The sequence below is a fragment of the Coregonus lavaretus genome, assembly GCF_964263955.1.
Source record: "Coregonus lavaretus genome assembly, chromosome: 16".
Taxonomy (NCBI): domain Eukaryota; kingdom Metazoa; phylum Chordata; class Actinopteri; order Salmoniformes; family Salmonidae; genus Coregonus; species Coregonus lavaretus.
Window position 1 is genome coordinate 42,677,320 of NC_140003.1, and position 16,552 is coordinate 42,693,871.

Here is a 16,552-nt window from a genome sequence, read left to right on the forward strand (position 1 = left end):
ACACACCGGCCTGGTTTCAACATGTGAGCACTGACCCCTAGAGCGTATCACCTTGCACTCATTTAGAAGGTCGGGACAGGTCAGGACACCGGGGCGACCTTGTGCCTTTTGCTTACCCTGACCTTTGACCCCGGACAGACACTTGTTCAGTCTTCAGGCCAGACAAAGGGCCCTTTCAGAAGAGGGCAGCCTGTAGAACATCTGTTGCTGTGCACAGGGAAAGGGACATGGCTGGGATACAGACCTACATTTGACAGTACCTATAATCTAGTATGCAGTCTTTGATTGACTGTATAATGAAAGGGGGCATTTATATCAAATCAAATCAAATTGTATTTGTCACATACATGTGTTTAGCAGATGTTATTGTGGGTGTAGCAATAAGTAGTAATACAGTATCTATTTATTGAGTTGTATAGAAACCAACATGTTGCATTTACTATGTTCAGTATGTTGTTTAACCAAGTCTATAAAATGACTGGAGGCCTAGTTTGATATATCCCAGATGTTTTTCTTTCTCCAGATCTTAAAAAAGATCATAACTGCCTATGGCTAAAGCTTGGACTTCTTCTCTGTAGTTACAACCATATAGACTGTCACGACTTCCTCCGAAGCTGCCTCCCCTCCTTGTTCGGGCAGGCTTCGGCGTTCGTCATCACCGGCCTTCTAGCCACTGCCTCTCCTCATCTCATCATTCCATTGGTTTTGTCTTGTCTATTACACACACCTGGTTCATATCCCCTCATTAGTACATGTATAAGTGTTCCCTCTGCCCCCCTTGTCCTTGTGGGTGATTGTTGAATGTGAGATGAGAGTAGCTCTGTGGGTGATTGTTGAATGTGAGATGAGAGTAGCTCGGTTGAGCTACGTGTACTTTGTATTGCCGGGGTATATTTTCCTTGTGTGCCTGTTTTGTTCCAGTGCGCCTGTTTTGCGCACTGGACTGTTTGACGCTATCCAGCGTAACTCTGTACTACGGAATAAACTCTGTATTCTGTGATTTACCCTCCTGCGCCTAACTCCGTCAAATCAGCCCTTACAGAATCACCCACCCACTATGGAGTCAGCGGGAGAGGAGCGCATGCCTGGAGTCGTGGCATGGGTCCAGGAGCATTCGACGATGCTAGCCAGCTTGGGAGAAGCGATGGATTGGGTTCTCCAGGTCGTCCAATGCCTGGAGAGGAGAGAACCCGATCTGTCGAGACCAGCTGGGCGACTGGATCCAGCCACCCACACACCAGCACCCAGAGGGATCCATATATCCCGACCACGGGAGTTCGACGGGACAGCTGCTCTCTGCCAGGGATTCCTTCTCCAACTAGAGCTCCATTATTCCAGCATCAGCCCGGCCCCATCGGAGTGGGAGAAGGTGTCCGCCCTCGTCTCCTGCCTCTCGGGGAAAGCCCTGGAGTGGGCCAACGCGGTCTGGAACAAAGGAGGAGCTGTGTTGGACAACTACGGGGAGTTCGCTCGCCCGAGAGTCGAGAGGCGGGCGAGCGGCTGGTCCACCTGAGGCAGGGGACGAGGACTGCGCAGGACTTCGCCTTGGAGTTCCGGACTCTAGCAGCTGGGTCCGGGTGGAACGAGTGGGCCCTCATCGACCACTTCCAGTGCCATCTGCGGGAGGACGTCCGAAGGGAGCTAGCCTGCCGGGACACCATGTTGTTCTTCATGCAACTGGTGGACATGGCCATCCGCTTGGACAACCTGCTGGCGGCCAGAGTACGTCCTGGAGGGGGTCTGCCCGTTCCAACCCCGCCCGACTCGGATCACGAGCTGATGGAGATGGGTGGAGCGGCGATCAGAGAGAGCGGAGGAAGACAGCGCCAGTGTCACTCTGGTGGCACGGAGGGACATTACACCGCACAATGTCGTCAGCATTATTTTGGGTCTGTAGGCGGCAGGCAGGGCACTCTAGCATCACCCCAGGTATTGAACACCCACACTCGTTCAGAGCCCTCTGCTGCACACTGTGCCCTACCAATCCACTTTCCTGATCACATTGTAGTTCCCCAGTGTAAGGCGCTAGTCGATTCAGGCACAGCTGGGAACTTTATGGACAGGGCATTCTCACACAGTCTAGGCATCTCATTGGTTCCCCTATCCATTCCACTCCCCATCAGAGCACTTGACAGTCGACGATTAGGGTCTGGGTTTGTTAGGGAAGTCACAACACCAGTCACTATGGTTACCCACGAGACTCATCGCGAGCAGGTCACTTTTTTATTATTATTATTGAGTCTCCTGCTTTCCCTGTTCCTTGGTTAGCACCCCACCTTCTCATGGCCGCAGAGGGTTCTCACGGGGTGGTCGCGAGAGTGTCAGGGTAGGTGTCTCTGTGTTTCCGTTGGTGCAACCACGGTGGAAAGTCCAGACAGTACCTCCACCGTGCGCATTCCCCCCAAATACCTCGATTTGGCGCACGCATTTTTCCAAAACGCAGGCGACCAAGTTACCACCTCATCGGGCGGGGGATTGCGTGATAAACCTCCGGGTAGACGCTGTGCCTCCCAGGAGTCATGTGTATCCCCTGTCACAGGCTGAAGGAGGCTATGGAAACATACGTCACCGAGTCCCTACGCCACGGGTGCTATGGAAACATACGTCACCGAGTCCCTACGCCAGGGGTTTATATGTCCCTCCACTTTGCCCGCCTCCTCAAGTACATTTTTTGTGAAGAAGAAAGACGGCGGTCTGCGCCCTTGCATTGATTATCGATCACTGAACAAAGCGAAGATACGATTCAGTTATCCTCTCCCCCTCATTCCTTCAGTGATCGAGTCAATGCATGGGGCGCGCTTCTTCACCAAATTAGATCTACGGAGTACGTACAACCTGGTGCGTGTCCGAGAGGGGGATGAGTGGAAGACAGCATTCAGTACCACCACGGGGCATTATGAATACCTGGTGATGCTCTACGGTTTGATGAATGCTCTACCCGTCTTCCAGTCCTTTGTGAACGAGGTGTTTCGGGACATGCTTGGTCGCGGTGTAGTGGTCTACATCGATGACATTCTGGTGTAATCCACTACGCGCGCCGAGCATGTGTCCCTGGTTCTCAAAGTGCTGCCCCGACTGTAGGAAAATAACCTTAATGCGAAGGCAGAAAAGTGTCTGTTTCCTCCGAAGCTGCCTCCTCTCCTTGTTTGGGCAGGCTTCAGCGTTCGTCGTCACCGGCTTACTAGCCACTGCCGCTCCATATCTCATCATTCCTTTTGTTTTGTCTTGTCTATTACACACACCTACACTCTGTATTCTGTGAATTTACCCTCCTGCGCCTGACTCAGTCAAGTCACCTCTTACATAGACATGTTTTTGGAGCAAATTATCTGAATAAGACTGGCAGTCTTCAAATGATTTCACCAGTTTTTGTATCCTCACAAAATGTGTTTTAATTATCAATAAGCAGGATATAATTTCATATTGTAATGATGTATGATCAAGGAAACATCAAGCCCCTAAGGCAACCACATTTCAGATTTCATTTAATGGGAGTGTTCTACGTCTGGCTTTGTGGTTGCATAACATATTTTAGCTCTTTGAGTGGATCACACACATGCTCGATTGCACACACACACACACATACACACACACACACACACACACACACACACACACACACACACACACACACACACACACACACACACACACACAGAATACAGCAGTGATAGTCATACTGTAAATCAGGCCTTCATTGTAAATAAGAATTTGTTCATAATTGACCTGCCTGGTAAAATAAAGGTAAAGTAAATGTAAAATAAAGGTAAAATACACAAATAAATTAAACTTATTTCTATGCAGTCAACTTTATACATTACAATAAACCATCTCATCTTGTCAAAGGACTCATCCAAAAGAGAACAAGAGCCTGCAGACTTCATGCAGGGCATATCCAGTTACACCTGTAAGTGTGCTGCGTGATATGGACAGTGATTAGGCCCTATTGTGCAATCTATTCTCTGCTGATCCAGGCGCAGTAGGGAGGCGTGACGCGACAGGCGTCTTTCTATCCTCAGGCATCTCTCTATCCTCAGGCGTCACGGTTATGGTAGACAGGCAGCAACAAGACGCGTCATTGAGTCACTGAACAATAGTGCTGACACGCTCACTTTCTGCTCTCGTCTTCAGTAGAAAATGGGCCAGAGTCAATCGGCCTATAAAATGAGTCAACAAAACTGTTAAACTCTGCCCGAGAGTTTTCATGTCATTTTGTGGGCCTTTTTTTTTATTGTTCCTCGAGCAGTCGTAATTTGGGGTTTGGGATATATCCGAGAAGATTTCCTTTTTGAACTGGCGGTAGTGGTTGGGGTTGGGGTGGCTGAATGGTTGGTGAAGACTTGGAAGAAACAATATAATTTCTCTCCAGTGTTTTCAGAGAAAAAAAAAACTTGGGATATTTCAGATCTCTTTCCATGCATCCAGGGTACATTACACCAAATCGAATCGCTAATATATTGTGAATGCTTTTTTCATAATTCACAGCTATCTTTGATTTCCAGATTTCCATCTACAGGCAAATCTCTAGCATTCATAGCCAGAGTAAATCCAATAACCCAAGCCCCTGAGTACCAACATGGCAGTGAACAAGTTGAACCCTGTGTGAAAAGTTTTCTTAGAAGATGTACTATCCAAATGTTTTCTCTGAAGATGTACTATCCAAAAGTTAAATACATTTTCAATAAGTGGTGTTTGTGTGTGTGCGCATGCGTGTGTGTGAGAGATACACACTACCGGTCAAAAGTTTTAGAACACCTACTCATTCAAGGGTTTTTTCTTTATTTTTACTATTTTCTACATTGTAGAATAATAGTGAAGACATCAAAACTATGAAATAACATATATGGAATCATGTAGTAACCACAAAAGTGTTAAACAAATCAAAATATACAGTGGGGAGAACAAGTATTTGATACACTGCCGATTTTGCAGGTTTTCCTACTTACAAAGCATGTAGAGGTCTGTAAAATTGTAGACCTGCATAAGGCTGGGATGGGCTACAGGACAATAGGCAAGCAGCTTGGTGAGAAGGCAACAACTGTTGGCGCAATTATTAGAAAATGGAAGAAGTTCAAGATGACGGTCAATCACCCTCGGTCTGGGGCTCCATGCAAGATCTCACCTCGTGGGGCATCAATGATCATGAGGAAGGTGAGGGATCAGCCCAGAACTACACAGCAGGACCTGGTCAATGACCTGAAGAGAGCTGGGACCACAGTCTCAAAGAAAACCATTAGTAACACACTACGCCGTCATGGATTAAAATCCTGCAGCGCACGCAAGGTCCCCCTGCTCAAGCCAGCGCATGTCCAGGCCCGTCTGAAGTTTGCCAATGACCATCTGGATGATCCAGAGGAGGAATGGGAGAAGGTCATGTGGTCTGATGAGACAAAAATAGAGCTTTTTGGTCTAAACTCCACTCGCCGTGTTTGGAGGAAGAAGTAGGATGAGTACAACCCCAAGAACACCATCCCAACCGTGAAGCATGGAGGTGGAAACATCATTCTTTGGGGATGCTTTTCTGCAAAGGGGACAGGACGACTGCACCGTATTGAGGGGAGGATGGATGGGGCCATGTATTGCGAGATCTTGGCCAACAACCTCCTTCCCTCAGTAAGAGCATTGAAGATGGGTCGTGGCTGGGTCTTCCAGCATGACAACGACCCGAAACACACAGCCAGGGCAACTAAGGAGTGGCTCCGTAAGAAGCATCTCAAGGTCCTGGAGTGGCCTAGCCAGTCTCCAGACCTGAACCCAATAGAAAATCTTTGGAGGGAGCTGAAAGTCCGTATTGCCCAGCGACAACCCCCGAAACCTGAAGGATCTGGAGAAGGTCTGTATGGAGGAGTGGGCCAAAATCCCTGCTGCAGTGTGTGCAAACCTGGTCAAGACCTACAGGAAACGTATGATCTCTGTAATTGCAAACAAAGGTTTCTGTACCAAATATTAAGTTCTGCTTTTTTTATGTATCAAATACTTATGTCATGCAATAAAATGCAAATTAATTACGTAAAAATCATACAATGCGATTTTCTGGATTTTTGTTTTAGATTCCGTCTCTCACAGTTGAAGTGTACCTATGATAAAAATTACAGACCTCTACATGCTTTGTAAGTAGGAAAACCTGCAAAATCGGCAGTGTATCAAATACTTGTTCTCCCCACTGTATGTTATATTTGAGATTCTTCAAATAGCCACCCTTTGCCTTGATGACAGCTTTGCACACTCTTGGCATTCTCTCAACCAGCTTCATGAGGTAGTCACCTGGAATGCATTTCAATTAACAGGTGTGCCTTCTTAAAAGTTAGTATGTGGAATTTCTTTCCTTCTTAATGCATTTGAGTCAATCAGTTGTGTTGTGACAAGGTGTGGGGGTGTGGGGGTGTGGGGGTGTGTGTGTGTGTGGGGGGGGGGGGGTCAGGGGGTATAGAGAAGATAGCCTTATTTGGTAAAATACCAAGTCCATGGCAAGAACAGCTCAAATAAGCAAAGAGAAACGACAGTCCATCATTACTTGAAGACATGAAGGTCAGTCAATACGGAACATTTTAAGAACTTTGAAGGTTTCTTCAAGTGCAGTCGCAAAAACCATCAAGCGCTATGATGATACTGGCTCTCATGAGTACCGCCACAGGAATGGAAGACCCAGAGTTACTTCTGCTGGAGAAGGTAAGTTCATTAGAGTTACCAGCCTCAGAATTTTCAGCCCAAATAAATGCCTCACAGAGTTCAAGTAAAAGACAAATCTCAACATCAACTGTTCAGGGAGGACTGTGTGAATCAGGCCTTCATGGTCAAATTGCTGCAAAGAAACAACTACTAAAGGACACCAATAAGAAGAAGAGACTTGCTTGGGCCAAGAAACATGAGCAATGGACATTAGACTGGTGGAAATGTGTCCTTTGGTCTGGAGTCCAAATTGGAGATTTTTGGTTCCAACCACCGTGTCTTTATGAGACGCAGTGTGGTTGAACGGATGATCTCTGCATGTGTATTTCCCATCGTAAAGCATGGAGGAGGAGGTGTTATGGTGTAGGGGTGCTTGCTGGTGACACTGTTGGTGATTTATTTAGAATTCAAGGCACACTTAACCATCATGGCTACCACAGCATTCTGCAGCGATACGCCATCTCATCTGGTTTGGGCTTAGTTGGACTATAATTTGTTTTTCAACAGGACAATGACCCAACACACCTCCAGGCTGTGTAAGGGCTATTTTACCAAGGCCTCCACAATCCCCCGACTTAAACCAAATTGAGATGGTTTGGGATGAGTTGGACCGCAGAGTGAAGGAAAAGCAGCCAACAAGTGCTCAGCATATGTGGGAACTCCTTCAAGACTGTTGGAAAAGCATTCCAGGTGAAGCTGGTTGAGAGAATGCCAAGAGTGTGCAAAGCTGTCATCAGGGCAAAGGGTCGCTATTTGAAGAATCTCAAATATAAAATATATTTGTTTAACACTTTTTTGGTTACTACATGATTCCATATGTGTTATTTCATAGTTTTGTTGTCTTCACTATTATTCTACAATGTAGAAAACAGTAAGAAATACCCTTGAATGAGAAGGTGTTCTAAATGTTTTGACTGGCGGTGTATGAAACGTTCATTCTCCACATTAACCATGTTTCCATCCACAGTTTTTATTCGAGTAGCAACGTATAATACCGTATACCGTATTTAAAAAATCACGACAGCTGTGATGGAAACAGGAAGTTTCGGTACGATTTTATAAATGCCTTCATGTGCAAATATTGATATAATAACCATCATATCGAAGTAAACTTGTAGTCACGCGATGATATTGTGTGTGGTCCTCCCACTACGACTCGGGAAACCATTAAGTTTATTAGGCTACAGATTAAATACGTTATGATGAACTTCACAGGGTGTTGAAAGTGCAAGGTGATGAGCTTGATTCTCCTTTCCAATAAATATCTAAGGTCTTATTCTGGTGACATGATGATCGATGCTTGACTGCCGTTTGACAAATAAAAAATATTCTCATCATGTAGACTAACCTACCTGCATAGACCTACCTGCTGTACTGTATATGCCAGCTGTTTGTATTTGTATTTATTATGGATCCCCATTTGCTGCTAACAAGGCAACAGCTACTCTGGGGTGCAGCAGAATTAAGGCAGTTATAAAAACATTTTTGAAAAGAGAACATGGGGCGAACATTAGGACTTGGAGTTGCTAGGGACCTCACGATATACGATATTATCACCACACTTAGGTGCCGATACGATATCTATTGCGATTCTCACGATTCTATATGTATTGCGATTTGATACTGTGATTTTATTGCGATTTGATGTTCCAAACATATTACTCATAAAGTCTGCGGCAGAGAGACAAGAGAGAGCATGAGAAAATGAGTTTTGATCAGTCATGGAAATAAAAGTGCTGATAACATGCTGGCTTACGATCTAATAAGAAGATGAGGCAGGTACAGCTGACTAGCGCTAGCTAATGCTAACTACTGTAGCAACAACAACAAAAAGTTAAAATAAGTACTATCATCTGACTATTTTTGTATTTGTATATATTATGGATCCTGGGGTCCAGCAAAATTAAGGCAGTTTATCCCATTTTAAAAACATTACAATACATTCACAGATTTCACAACACACTGTGTGCCCTCAGGCCCCTACTCCACCACTACCACATATCTACAATACAATATCAATGTGTACGTGTTTGTGTATGCATGTGTCTGTGTTTATTTTTGTGTTGCTTCACAGTCCCCACTGTTCCATAAGGTGTATTTTTATCTGTTTTTTAAATCTAATTTTACTGCTGGCATGAGTTACTTGATGTGGAATAGAGTTCCATGTAGTCATGGCGCTATGTAGTACTGTGCACCTCCCATAGTCTGTTCTGGACTTGGGGACTGTGAAGAGACCTCTGGTGGCATGTCTTGTGGGGTATGCATGGGTGTCCGAGCTGTGTGCCAGTAGTTCAAACAGACAGCTCGGTGCATTCAACATGTCAATACCTCTCACAAATGCAAGTAGTGATGAAGTCAATCTCTCCTCCACTTTGAGTCAGGAGAGATTGACATGCATATTATTAATGTTAGCTCTCTGTGTACATCCAAGGGCCAGCCGGGCTGCCCTGTTCTGAGCCAATTGCAAGTCCCTTTTTGTGGCACCTGACCACACAACTGAACAGTAGTCCAGGTGCGATAAAACTAGGGCCTGTAGGACCTGCCTTGTTGATAGTGTTGTGAAGAAGGTAGAGTAGCGCTTTATTATGGACGGACTTCTTCCCATCTTAGCTAATGTTGTATCAATATGTTTTGACCATGACAGTTTACAATCCAGGGTTCCTCCAAGCAGTCACATCAACTTGGTCAATTTACACCTTATTACAATATTTTGTTGAGGTTTAGGGTTTAGTGAATGAATTGTCCCAAATACAATGATTTTAGTTTGAGAAGTATTTAGGACTAACTTATTCCTTGCCACCCACTCTGAAACTAACTGCAACTCTTTGTTAAGTGTTGCAGTCATTTCAGTCGCTGTAGTAGCTGACGTGTATGGTGTTGAGTCATCTGCATACATAGACACACTGGCTTTACTCAAAGCCAGTGGCATGTCATTAGTAAAGATTGAAAAAAGTAAGGGGCCTAGACAGCTGCTCTGGGGAATTCCTGATTCTACCTGGATTATGTTGGAGAGGCTTCCATTAAAGAACACCCTCTGTACCCCTTCACATTGACTCGGTACCGGTACCCCTTGTATATAGGTTCATTATTGTTATTTTAGTGTGTTTATTTTTTACTTTAGTTTATTCAGTAAATATTTTCTTAACTCTATTTTTTGAACTGCATTGTTGGTTAAGGGATTGTAAGTAAGCATTTCACCGTAAGGTCTACTACACCTGTTGTATTCGGCTTATGTGACAAATACAATTTTATTTTATTTTATTTGTTAGACAGGTAACTCTTTATCCACAATATAGCAGGAGGTGTAAAGCCATAACACATACGTTTTTCCAGCAGCAGACTATGATCGATAATGTCAAAAGCCGCACTAAATTCTAACAAAACAGCCCACACAATATTTTCATCATCAATTTCTCTCAGCTAATCATCGGTCATTTGTGTAAGTGCTGTGCTTGTTGAATGTCCTTCCCTATAAGCGTACTGAAAGTCTGTTGTCAATTTATTTACTGTAAAATAGCATTGTATCTGGTCAAACACAATTTCTTTCAAAAGTTTACAAAGGGTTGGTAACAGGCTGATTGTTAGGTCCTAATCCAGGCACTTGTCATCTCCCGTCTGGATTACTGCAACTCGCTGTTGGCTGGGCTCCCTGCCTGTGCCATTAAACCCCTACAACTTATCCAGAATGCTGCAGCCCGTCTGGTGTTCAACGCCAGGACAGCAGAGTCACTGACCACCTTCCGGAGACACTTGAAACCCTACCTCTTTAAGGAATACCTGGACTAGTATAAAAGTTATCCTTCTACCCCCCTCTATATAATTTTTTTTAAATAAAAGATTTGTGTGGTTGTCCCACTGGCTATCATAAATTGAATGCACCAATTTGTAAGTCGCTCTGGATAAGAGCATCTGCTAAATGACTTAAATGTAAATGTAAATGATTGGTCGACTATTTGAACCAGTAAAGGGGGCTTTACTATTCTTAGGTAGTGGAATTACTTTTTCTTCCCTCCAGGCCTGGGGGCACACACTTTCTAGTAGGCTTAAATGGAAAATATGGCAAATAGGAGTGGCAACATCGTCCGTTATTATCCTCAGTAATTTTCTATAGAAGTTGTCAGACCCCGGTGGCTTGTCATTGTTGATAGACAACAATACTTTTTTCACCTCTATACTTGGATGTATAGTGTCAGCGTTTGTTGCTGGTTGTCCTGCCTAAGTTTGCTAATCTTCCCAATGAAAGAATCATTCAAGTAGTTGGCAATATCAGTCGGTTTTGTGATGAATGAGCCATCTGATTCAGTGAATGATGAAGCTGAGTTTGCCTTTTTTCACAAGATGTCATTGAAGGTCCTCCAGAGCTTTTTACTAAAATTATTTATGTCATTTATCTTTGTTTCATAGAATAGTGTCTTCTTCTTTTTATTCAGTTTAGTCACATGATTTCTCAAGTTGCAATACGTTTCCCAATCGGTTGTGCAGCCAGACCTATTTGCCATTCCTTTTGCCTCATCCCTCTCAACCATACCATTTTTCAATTTTTCATCAATCCACAGGGATTTAACTGTTTTTACAGTCATTTTCTTAATGGGTGCATTCTTTTTCTTTTTTTTTCTTTCTTTTTTTTAGGGGGTATTCTTTTTAGTAACTGGAGTAAGCAATTTCATAAATGTGTCAAGTGCAGCGTCTGTTTGCTCCTCATTACACACCACAGACCAACAAATATTATTTACATCAACAACATAGGAATCACTACAAAACGTATTGTATGACCTCTTATACACTATTTTAGGCCCAGCCTTTGGAACTTTGGAACCTGAACCAGCTTGCAGGCACTGGTTACAGTTTGAAGCTTTTGTTAAATGGGCAGTTTGATGAAAGCCAGTCAATATTTAAATCACCCAGAAAATATACCTCTTTGTTGATATCACATACATTATCAAGCATTTCACACATGTTATCCAGATACTGACTGTTAGCACTAGGTGGTCTATAGCAGCAAGAATGGGCTTTAGGTGAGGCAATTGAACCTGTAGCCATATTACTTCAACAGTATTTAACATGATATCCTCTCTAAGCTTTACAGGAATGTCGTTCTGAATATAAACAGCAACACCTCCACCATTGGCATTTCTGTATTTTCTGTAAATGTTATAACCTTGTATTGCTACCACTGTATCATCAAAGGTATTATCTAAGTGAGTTTCAGAGATAGTCAGAATATGAATGTCATCTCTTACTAGGAAATTATTGATTACATTAACCTTGTTTCTTAAGCTACATACAGTGGCTTGCGAAAGTATTCACCCCCTTGGCATTTTTTCTATTTTGTTGCCTTACATCCTGTAATTAAAATGGATTTTGGGGGGATTTGTATCATTTGATTTACACAACATTCTTACCACTTTGAAGATGAAAGATATTTTTTATTGTGAAACAAACAAGAAATAAGACAAAAAAACGGAAAACTTGAGCATGCATAACTATAGTCAATACTTTGTAGAGCCACCTTTTGCAGCAATTACAGCTGCAAGTCTCTTTGGGTATGTCTCTATAACCTTGGCACATCTAGCCACTGGGATTTTTGCCCATTCTTCAAGGCAAAACTGCTCCAGCTCCTTCAAATTGGATGGGTTCCGCTTGTGTACAGCAATCTTTAAGTCATACCACAGATTCTCAATTGGATTGAGGTCTGGGCTTTGACTAGGCCATTCCAAGACATGTAAATGTTTCCCCTTAAACCACTTGAGTGTTGCTTTAGCACTATGCTTAGGGTCATTGTTCTGCTGGAAGGTGAACCTCCGGCCCAGTCTCAAATCTCTGGAAGACTGAAACAGGTTTCCCTCAATAATTTCCCTGTATTTAGCGCCATCCATCATTCCTTCAATTCTGACCAGTTTCCCAGTCCCTGCTGATGAAAAACATCCCCACAGCATGATGCTGCCACCACCATACTTAACTGTGGGATGGTGTTCTCTGGGTGTTGAGAGGTGTTGGGTTTGCGCCAGACATTGCGTTATCCTTGATGGCCAAAAAGCTCAATTTTAGTCTCATCTGACCAGAGAACCTTCTTCCATATGTTTGGGGAGTCTCCCACATGGCTTCTGGCAAACACCAAACGCTTATATTTTTCTTTAAGCAATGTATTTTTTCTGGCCACTCTTCCGTAAAGCCCAGCTCTGTGGAGTGTACGGCTTAAAGTGGTCCTATGGACATATACTCTAATCTCCACTATGGAGCTTTGCAGCTCCTTCAGGGTTATCTTTGGTCTCTTTGTTGCCTCTCTGATTAATGCCCTCCTTGCCTGGTCCGTGAGTTTTGGTGGGCAGCCCTCTCTTGGCAGGTTTGATGTGGTGCTATATTCTTTAAATTGTTTAATAATGGATTTAATGGTGCTCCGTGGGATGTTCAAAGATTCTGATATTTTTTTTATAACCCAACCCTGATCTGTACTTCTCCACAACTTTGTCCCTGACCTGTTTGGAGAGGTCCTTGGTCTTCATGGTGCCGCTTGCTTGGTGATGCCCCTTACTTAATGGTGTTACTGTTATGTGGGCAGCTTGTCTTTCCCTTTTCTGTTTCCCTTCCTCCTTGTTTTGTCCCCTCTTTGTCTGTTGTATCTGTATGTGTGTTTGTCCCATTATGTTGGTGCGTCTGCCGGTGTGTGTCTGGAGTGGATCGGGGGGCGTGCTCAGGATCTGCGTCTCCTGTGCAGCTGCGGGTTGTTTCCAGTGATTCCTGCCTACGCAGCTGCATCCTATTCTCTCATCAACCTGCACTACTAATTCCTGGGGATGGCTCTCCACCGGCGCCAAATCGTTGTTCTTACTAGAGCGGTAACTTGGCTCACCAGTAGAGTTACATTGTCTTTGTCTTCAGCCTGGCTCTTTACTCTCCTTAACCTGTCATTTGTTTTGTCTTCAGTTCAGACATACCTCCCAACCTGCCTGCCTGCCTGCCTGCCTGCCTCAGCCTCTCCTTCCTCCGGAGCCGACTAGCCCACTCTGTTCCTTTTCTTCAGTTGTTTTTGGACTAAGACAAATTTAACTTTTATTAAAAGTATTTTTGTTTCTTCCACTCTCTTAGTCGTGTTTTGTTTCTCTGAGTGCTGGGTTTAACCATAGCTTAACAGAACGATCTGGCCATGGACCCAACAGAGAAATAGCACGGGGCAAACAAAGACAGCTTCCAACAAGCTATCCAGGCTCAAGGAACGTTGCTAGGACAGCATGACCAATTGATTTGGACTCTTTTGGAAAATAATCATCAACTGCTGAACCAGGTGACTCAGTTAACAACACAAGTCTCTAAATTGTCTGTTATCAGTTATCCATGTCTCTCTGACCCCCAGTTTGATGCACCCCAAGTTGTTTCCTCTGACATTATGCAGGCTTCGTTCCATCGGGAACCCCCTGTCACGTCGCCTGAACCGTTCAATGGAGAATTGGACAAGTGCCGGGGATTTTTGCTTCAGTGTGACTTGATTTTTCGGCAGAGACCACTGTCGTTTTCTACTGATTCCTCTAAGGTACATTATGTTCTGGGGCTGTTAAGAGGGAGAGCTCTGGTTTGGGCTGAGGCTGTGTGCTCAAATCAAACTTTGACTGGATTGACTTTTGCAGATTTTTCTGTTAAATTGAAGACTGTTTTTGACCATCCTGACCATGTGGGTAATTCCTCCAAGATACTTTTTAATTTGAGGCAGGGTTCTAACAGTGTGGCTGAGTACTCTATTGAGTTCTGGACTTTGGCAGCGGACTCCAAGTGGAACAATGTGGCACTTCAAGGAGCATTTCTAAACGGTTTGAATGAAGCCATTAAGGATGAACTGGCTGCTCGTGACGAGCCACATGATTTACATTCTCTCGTTTCCCTGTCCATTAAGCTAGATAACCGGTTGCGGGAGAGGCGTCGGGAGAGAGGCGGTCGGCCACATCTAGGAGGACGAGTTCCCCAGCCTTCAACCACTCGAGTCTCGCCTCCCCGGAGCCGGCAGCTTCTTGTTCCTGACCCCATCCCGAGCACAGAGGAGGAACCAATGCAAGTGGGTCGAGCTCGACTACCTCCAGCAGAGCGGCAACGGCGCCTCCAGGCGGGTGAGTGCCGGTACTGTGGAGACGCCACACACATTCTGGCTACATGCCCTAAGCGACCAAAAGACAAGGCTCGCTCGTAACGGTGGGTCTACTTGCGAGCCCAGAGTTAGATCCTGAACCCATCATTCCCCGATTACAAGTACCTGTAACCTTACGTTTCCAGAGTCATTCCCTGCCACTCTCAGCTCTCATAGACTCAGGTGCAGAAGACAACTTTATTAGCCACCAGTTCGTTACACAAGCTCGTATCCAAGCTAGCATGCTAGTCAGCTATGGTGTCATAGTTGGCTAGCTGAATAAAGTGGGTTTGAGTTTATTCCTTTAAACATTGAACAACTGTTCAGTGAAACAATTTTAGTTTCTGAGGTAGAAGTTTTTGGTGAGGGAGGCCCCCCTCTCTCCTCTCCCAGATGCTTAGCTCATTTCATTCCGATCTCCTCTGCATTTTTGTAGCCATTTGCTACAGCCTGTCAACTATGCCTCTGCCTATCCCTGTTCTCTCGTCTCTGCACAGGCTACACAAACAACGCACAACATCGCGCGGCTGCTGCCTCTCCAACCTGGTGGTCCCTGCTCGCACCCCTCACCTGGAGTTCCAGGTCGCAGGCAGCCTCTGGAACTGCCGTTCTGCTGCCAACAAAGCTGACTTCATCCCAGCCTATGCCAACCTCCAGTCCCTCGACTTCCTGGCGCTGACGGAAACATGGATCACCACTGAAAACACGGCTACTCCTACTGCTCTCTCCTCGTCTGACCATGTGTTCTCGCATACCCCGAGAGCATCTGGTCAGAGGGGTGGTGGTACAGGAATCCTCATCTCTCCCAAGTGGACATTCTCAATTTTTCCCCTAACCCATCTGTCTATCTCCTCATTTGAATCTGACGATACACAACTAATCTTCTCCTTTCCCCCTTCTGATAACCAGGTGGCGAATCGCATCTCTGCATGTCTGGCAGACATATCAGTATGGATGACGGATCACCACCTCAAGCTGAACCCTGGCAAGACGGAGCTGCTCTTCCTCCCGGGGAAGGACTGCCCGTTCCATGATCTCGCCATCACGGTTGACAACTCCGCTGTGTCCTCCTCCCAGAGTGCGAAGAGCCTAGGCGTGACCCTGGACAACACCCTGTCGTTCTCCGCCAACATCAAGGCGGTGACCCGCTCCTGCAGGTTCATGCTCTACAACATTCGGAGAGTGCGACCCTGCCTTACACAGGAAGCGGCGCAGGTCCTGGTCCAGGCACTTGTCATCTCCCGTCTGGACTACTGCAACTCGCTGTTGGCTGGGCTCCCTGCCTGTGCCATTAAACCCCTACAACTCATCCAGAATGCCGCAGCCCGTCTGGTGTTCAACCTTCCCAAGTTCTCTCACGTCACCCCCCTCCTCCGCACACTCCACTGGCTTCCAGTTGAAGCTCGCATCCGCTACAAGACCATGGTGCTTGCCTATGGAGCAGTGAGGGGAACGGCACCTCTGTACCTTCAGGCTCTGATCAGTCCCTACACCCAAACGAGGACATTGCGTTCATCCACCTCTGGCCTGCTGGCTCCCCTTCCTCTGCGGAAGCACAGCTCCCGCTCAGCCCAGTCAAAACTGTTCGCTGCTCTGGCACCCCAATGGTGGAACAAGCTCCCTCACGACGCCAGGACAGCGGAGTCACTCACCACCTTCCGGAGACATTTGAAACCCCACCTCTTTAAGGAATACCTGGGATAGGATAAAGTATTCCTTCTAACCCCCCCCCCCCCCCCCCCCCCAAATTGTAAAGTGGTTATCCCACTG